Consider the following 7,954-nt stretch of genomic DNA (forward strand, 5'->3'; position numbering starts at 1 on the left):
CTAATCTGTGAGTTGAGGTACTCTATTGCCTCGACATATATGTTGGAGCTATTATTATGACCCTAGGTGTCTTAGGGAGCCACCTAGTAATCTAGCAATGTTTTGTGTTCCCGGTGTGATGATTCCGGCCACCATTCTCGAAAGCATCCCGTGATGCCATTTAGTAGTAGGTATTCTACTCCTGGGTTCTTGACCCAAGATTCACCCTACTTCATGTTGTTGGTATTTGCTAGTTCCCTTAAGATATTAGTAACCCTGTGATAGTCCTCGAGGTCCATGGTATATCATTCTTCCTAATACCGTGAACCATCCTTGGCGGAAGTCGTTGAACCAAAAGATCACAATAAGAGTGCTCTTGACGAGTTCTCAATTCTATGATGTGACTCTGCCAGTTCTACCTTCCTTGCATGGGTTATCCGGAAGAAATATGTTGAACTTGGTTCGACATACTAATCTATGCATCCACAACTCAGCAAGTTAATATGTTCCTTTGAGTTGTCCCTCTCTTTAGTTGTATTCTGACCCCCGTCTATCATTTGATAGTCAAGAATAGTTGTGCATTCATGTTATCGATTCCTATTATTTTGTGGTCCGTCAAGCCATTCTATTTCAGAATGACTAGGAGAAACAAACTCCACTACCTCATCCATATCTAGGATTGGGTCAAAGTAGTTGTATTTCGCAAGTCAAAATGCCAATCCAGCTTTTAATTCTGTTCTAACCTGAAGTATTGCCCTCTTGATGTCAGGAATATCATGAGAATTGCACCATCTCTTATAAATTCTCGTTGTAGTGATACTTCTTGCCATCTTTGTTCATTCCTCGGTTCCCATGTTATTGTAACCGGAATGCCGACAAGTGAATCGTGATGTGTGAAATCAATACTCCGAGCAACTCGTTGCTTGGTAGTAAATGGACAATATTCTCATTCTTAGCGTGTTGGTTATTGAACTACCATTCTAAGATTGATCTTGCTACCTAGTCCATATTTCCTGGTGCACTCTTCAATCAATGAGTTAGGATTGTGTCAATTCCTCGCTCCCTTGATCATATCGTCTTGCCTTGAAAAGCAAGATTGTTCTCGAACTTAGTGACATATCGGTGGTTCGTGATTTTCCGAATATCTTCTCGGAGGTATCACCAGGCTGTCACCTGATCACTATGTTGAGTTCGTGATCAAGTTGGTTTCTTGTAGCCACCCTTTTCTCCAAGAATCTGTGTTGGATACCCCTGAGCTACTTGGTTAAGCTTAACAACAACTTGGAGAGTTGGAAGATAAAAGCTTGTCTTGCTTAGTTCATGTTAAGGGAGATCTTGTGTGTGTGTGTGTTGAAGAAAGATGATATCTTCATCGATCGGTCCTCGTGATCAGTTATTGGATCTATTGCCTTGTCCAAACTTTGATTTGAGTGTGGGATATCGTCAAATCAAATCAGAACCAACAATGTTCGTAATGTTGTCCTACTCGAGGTTGATTCCTCAGGCATACACCATTACATCCTTTGGTCTGACCAATGCTATCACCGTGTTCACTTAATTGTGGAATTCCATCTATATGGAAGCCTGGATGGTTGTTTATTGAGCCCATTAACAACATTTTCATCTTGTCCATGATTCATGTTGAACATCTAAGTTAGCGTTGGAAACTTTGAAAGCATTTCTTCATGCTAGCTCATGAAGCATATGTTTGGATGAAAGAAGTGACTACCTCTGATTCATGTGCATTTGGTGAAAGTTGTTGCCGTGAATTCAAGAAAGTAGTTTTGCTTCCTCTGGAATCATCCCAAGTTAGTCATGCACGTGCGAAGTATTCTGTGGTCTGGAGACTTGCAACCTTCATTCCATATGTATCCCTAGCACAGCAAGCCACTGATTGACTTGTTCTAGGAGAAGAAGTTCCTTCTTAAGAGCTAATCATGACTTAAGTAAGGACTTCGCTATCCTCGATGATGGTTCCCAAACAGAGCTCGGTAGTGTTTGTTGTAAGACTTCCATGTGGTCATGCTTGTCTTGGACAACGTGTTCACATGTGTGTAGCAGAACCAGCTCATATTTTGGAGCTTGCTATCATAGTTCATTTCCCGAGAATCTCGCAACGTTATCTCGTCGAATTGTGTTGCAAACTTTCTTTTGCAGACATGTTGAGTCTGAAGTATCATGTTACTAACCAGATCTGAATCTCAGGTAGATATGATGGTTGGAACACTCCCACCATTTGCATTTTGTTCCCAGCTTGCACCCCATTGTGCCAATCCTACCATGGGTTGCCCTCTCAGTAATTACTACTCAGGATTATCTTCAAAGTGGGCTTACCATGGGTCCATCCATCTCCAATGATAAGAAAAATCATCCATTGTGTTGTCTTCAACAAGGGAGTCCACATCATCCATCCTAGTCGGAGTATGCCATTCTTTCGAATCCCTTCCAACGATCGATTGTGATTACCTCAGGCTGGTATAAAGAGTTTCAATGATCTTTGTATCAAAAGTAATTCTTTTGCCACTTAAGGTAAATGCTCTACGAGTCACCTTTCCCTAAGGTGTCCCGTTACGGAATCATGGCAATTACCTCCTCGCTACTTTGAAACCATGCACCATCCTACTCCAGCGTGGAATTGTTGCCTACCAATTTGAACCCTTGTCATCTATTACCTTCCATCTCTCTCGATGTGTGTTTTGTGTCTCAGCTCGAGAGATGTTTTCAATGTCTCACTCCATGGGTAGATCCTGAGTTACTCAAACCTCAAGAAGATCGATCCTTCTAAAATTCTCCCTTTCTTCTTGTTGTCATGTTGGATGTAGTTCTCAAAGCAAGACGTCAAGGTCAAGGTGATGCAATGAATCAACATCCTCGAGAAGGGCATCTGGATCATGAAGATAGCTTTGTGTCCTCTCTGTCTTCTTACGTCACGTCTTGAAATCTTGGGACGAGATTCTTATTAGTTGGGGTGAGTTGTCACAGCCCTAGATTAATTGCGTGCAATAGTTGCATTTGCATCCATGCATCATGGCAATCTTTCCTTAAACCTGAAATGGGATTAACAAACCCTAGCACTCCTTTGAAAACTAGGGTCAACCAAAAGAATATTTTTCAATGAACCCAAAAATGCTTAATTAATGTTTGATAATTTTGGCAAGGGTTTTGATCCAGGCCAAAAATAGTGAACATTTTTAGGGAATTATTTGGGCTTTGATTTAATCCACTAATGTATTTGAGTTGGAGCAAATAAATCCTATAAATATTTTTATTGCTCCAATAATTCTGAAACTTCTTGTGGAGCTCTGGGTTAAACCATTTTGCATCCACAATTATTTCCAGAAGCTGCAAAAATAATTTGGTTAGCAAACCAAATTCAAAACATCTGTAGAAATTAGAAAACAGAAATAAGAGAGAAGGAGAGAAGTACCTGGGTCAACTTACCAGGCGCCCAGCCGGCCCAACACTGTGCAGCCCAGCCAGCGCAGTGCCTTCTTCAACCTTCTGCCAGAAGGCGAGGCAGCTGCGTGGAGAGCACACAGCCGAGCTGCGCCAGCTCCTGCTTGCCGCCTCCTGCTTCCCCCTTGCCTCTGTCGACACCACGCGACCCCCTGGGTCTCTCACACTCCCCCTCGAGCTCTTCCCCTTCCTCTTCTCCCCTTCCCCGAGCTCACCGGACGCACCCGAGCACACCGTCGAGCACCGCCGCGGCCATAGCCGACCCCGCGCCTCTCCGCGTTGTCCCTGCCGTCTGCCTTGACGCTGGGAAGCTTCCCCCTCAACAAGCGCAAGACCGGATGGCCTGCACCACTGACTACGCCGTCGTCATCGTCCTCGGCATCCGACGAACGCCGCCATCGATTCGCCGTCTCTGCCGCCTCCTCGACCCAGCTGAGCTTCGCCTCGACCCTGCAGTGAGCTCCGTCGTTTTCCCCCTGCTCCCTGAGCTCGTTTTCGTCCCCTAGCTAGCTGCCCCATCGGACCCGAAAGCTTGCTGCCGTCATGCTTCATCATCGCCGCGGAGATAGCTAGTTATGACCGCAACCAAGCACTGCAACATGCTCAGAATGCCGCCAGGAGTCTAGAACACTCATCCATTGCTCCTGCCATGCGCTGTAGCGTCGTTTCCGCAGACGCCCGATCTCCGGCCGCCGCACAGTGCTCGCCGTCGTCGACTTCGGGAACCCCGTGACCTGCTGCTGCCTCTGCTGGATGCGCGGGAGCAAGGGCTCCCCCCTGGTGCCCTCAGCGCGGCAAGCCATAGCCTCTAGCGCCACTCCGGCGAGCTGCGCCGTGTCTGTGTGTCGCCGGCGACTAACCCCGGCGGCTGCCGACGTGGCCGTCATTAGATTAGGGACTAATTAACCGTATTAGTTAACACTAGTCACTGACAGTGGGTCCCAGTTTGTTAGTTTACTGGTTAACCAAAACAATTAGGCTAATTAGCAAAACCAGTGGACCCATGCATCAGCTTTGACCGAGCTGACATGGACCTTGACCGGCCCCACCTGTTAGTGACCCAAGCCAGCACTGTTACACGGACCAGTGGGCCCCACTAGTCAGGTTTGACCCAGAGCAGCTTAGTTGACCTGCTGACGTCACAACTATGTCATGCTCATGCACTAAATAATTTTCTGGATTAAATTTAATCCAGGAAATTCCAGAAAATTGCTATAACTTCTAAAAATCATAGAAAATCAACCGTAACTCCAAATGAAATAAATTATATATGAAAAATTATAAGAAAAATTCAAGGAATCCATTTGTACCATTTTCATGCATGTTTGAACAAGTTAACATCACTGAATAGGACAATTCATGATTATGGAATAAATGGTAATTGGTTTTGGAGTTGGAATTTGCTATAGGTTTGAATTCCACTTCAATGAATATGGCTAGCTGTTGCACTAGGTCAATTCAGTACCTTAATATGACATCTCATTCATATGTATGTGCATTGCATTGATTGCGGTTCCTTTTGTGTTTGCCGGTCGTTGTTCCCTCTCGGTAGACGTTCATTCCGACGATGAGTTCGATGACACCGCTGAAGAGTTATATCATCTTCAGAAGTGCCAGGCAAGCAAAACCCCCTTGTTCATTCCGATACAATCCCACTCTCTCGCTCCTGCTCTTTTTTACTGCATTAGGACAACACCGTTTCAACTATTACATGCTGCGGTAGCTGAACCCCTTTCCTCTGCATGACCTGTCATTGCCACAGTAAATAGATGAAACCCACTAGCATGAGTAGGAATTGTTTGAGACCTGATGTGCCTACTCATTCATGCTTGTTGTCATGCCTGCTACTGCTTAGAGTTGAGTCCGGTCTGATTCATCGAGAATGAATTGGAACATGGTGAACATGTCCTACCGTTGAGAGCTAAGTGTGTGAACACGATTTGGTAAAGGTAGCGGTGAGAGGCCATGTAGGAGTACATGGTGGGTTGTATCATTGTAGCCGTCCTCAGGAACTGAGTTCTGTGTTTGTGATCCATGAACAGTTACTACTACACATTGGGTTCCGGTAACTCGGCCCCTCTCGGGTTATTAATCAAGTCGATCTCTGTCCAGGAGTTGCAACTAGTTTCTGGTGTTTATAGGTAGTGTTAGTAGTCTACCAAGTGGCACCTGGTACAGGTGGGCTTGGGACAGACTAGGCACAGTGGCACGGTGTACCAAGTGGCACCCGGATGGTGGGCTCGGGAACCCTGCACACATCGTTTGGGGCCGTGAGCGACACCCCGGCCGGATCTCCTTGCGGATGGAAACCGAATAGGCGATAAACTTGGACTAGAGACTTGTTGGTTAGTCAGGTCTTGGCCGACTCCCTCGCCCGGCTTCCGCTTGAAGGTTGCCAAGGTACATGACGTGTACATGGCGATAAGTGGCGAAAGCGTGTGTGAAGAAGTACACCCCTGCAGGGTTATCATTATCTATTCGAATAGCCGGATTCCTCGGATATGGAAACTTGGACCCCTTGCATAGTTCATAGACAAGTGAAAGCGGATACTCTAAAATGTGCAAGATAAGCGTGAGTGCTATGGATGGCGTTCTCGTAGGGAGACGGGAGCAGATCCATAGTGGTGTATTGGTATGGTGAATATGTGGACTCGTGTGCGCCACCTCAAAAGAGTTACTTGCAGTCGTAGTTCAGGATAGCCACCGAGTCAAAGCTGGCTTGCCGCAGTTAAACTCCACCACCCCTTTGTTGATACTGATGCATATGTAGATAGTTCTGATGTAAGTCTTGTTGGGTACATTTGTACTCACGTTTGCCTATTTTATGTTTTGCAGAGACATCAGTCTCGCTAGTAGTTCTGTGTGGACTTCGACGTTTAGCTTGATACCTCAGCTACGATCTTGTGCCCTCGGTAGGATCTGGTAGATAGTCAGGCTTCTCAGCCTTTTTCATTTATAGATGTATGTACTCAGACATGTTAAGCTTCCGCATGTGCTTGATTGTATTCTATGATTGTTGGGTCATGAGACCCATGTTTGTAATATCTCGCTCCTCGGAACCTAATGAATAAATACTCTGAGTCGTAGAGTCTTGTTGTGATGCCATGTTGTATTGCACATATTGAGCATATTGTGTGTATGATTGAAATTCTTGGTATGTGTGGGATCCGACAACCTAGTTGTTTATCCTTGGTAGCCTCTCTTATGGAGAAATGTAGTCTTGTGCTTCCATGAGCCATAGTAGTCCGCTACAGCCCGGTTCACCGGAGTCCTGCTAGCCCAGCACTACTGCTCCGGAACACTTGACTGGCCGGCATGTGATTCACTTCGTTCCTGTGTCTGTCCCTTCGGGGAAATGTCACGCGGTGATATCCGGAGTCATGCCTAGCCTGCTACAGCCCGGTTCACCGGAGTCCTGTTAGCCCAGTGCTACAGCCCGGATTCACACGCTGCTGACCGACATGCTCGATGTTGATTCATGTATGCATGTTCCCGTAAGTTAGTGCCACTTTGGGTTCACAACTAGTCATGTCGGCCCGGGTTCTCTGTCATATGGATGCTAGCGACGCTATCATATACGTGAGACAAAAGGCGCAAACGGTCCCGGGCCATGGTAAGGCGACACCCGTGGGAATACCGTGTGTGAGGCCGCAAGGTGATATGAGGTGTTACCGGCTAGATCGATGTGACTTGGAATCGGGGTCATGACAATAGATCTCCACGAGAGAGGGGGAGAACTTTGTATTGAGATCCAAAAAGAGAGAAGAAGCCATCTAGCTACTATCTGTGGACCCGAAGGACTGAGGTAGAATACTCACACTTCATCGGAGAGGCTATGATGATGTAGAAGCCCTCTGTGATGACGGCCCTCTCTGACGGAGCTCCGGAATAGGCCCCAAGATGGGATCTCGTGGATACAGAAAGTTCTGGCGGTGGAATTAGGTGTTTGGGTCCCTATCTATTCGTTTGGGGGTACGTAGGTATATATAGGAGGAAGGAGTACGTCGGTAGAGCATCGAGGGGCCCACGAGGCAGGGGGCGCGGCCCCCACCCTCGTGACCGCCTCTTTTACTCCTTGGAGTAGGGTCCAAGTCTCCTGGATCACGTTCGGTTAGAAAATCATGTTCCCGAAGGTTTTATTCCGTTTGGACTCCGTTTGATATTCTGTTTCTTCAAAACACTGAAATAGGCAAAAAAACAGCAATTCTGGGCTGGGCCTCCGGTTAATAGGTTAGTCCCAAAAATAATATAAAAGTGGAAAATAAAGCCCAATATAGTCCAAAGCAGTAGATAATATAGCATGGAGCAATCAAAAATTATAGATACGTTGGAGACGTATCAGGGACCACCCCACTAGTATCCATCATGGCGGATTCGCCGCACTGGTCCTAGACCCAATCATCGACGGATTGCACCTCACTCGAGTCCTTATGGATGGCGGCAACACCCTGAACCTGCTTTATCAGGACACAGTGCACAAAATGGGTATAGACCCCTCAAGGATCAAATGCACAAAAAC

The sequence above is a fragment of the Triticum aestivum genome, chromosome 3A (assembly GCF_018294505.1).
Source record: "Triticum aestivum cultivar Chinese Spring chromosome 3A, IWGSC CS RefSeq v2.1, whole genome shotgun sequence".
Classification (NCBI taxonomy): Eukaryota; Viridiplantae; Streptophyta; class Magnoliopsida; order Poales; family Poaceae; genus Triticum; species Triticum aestivum.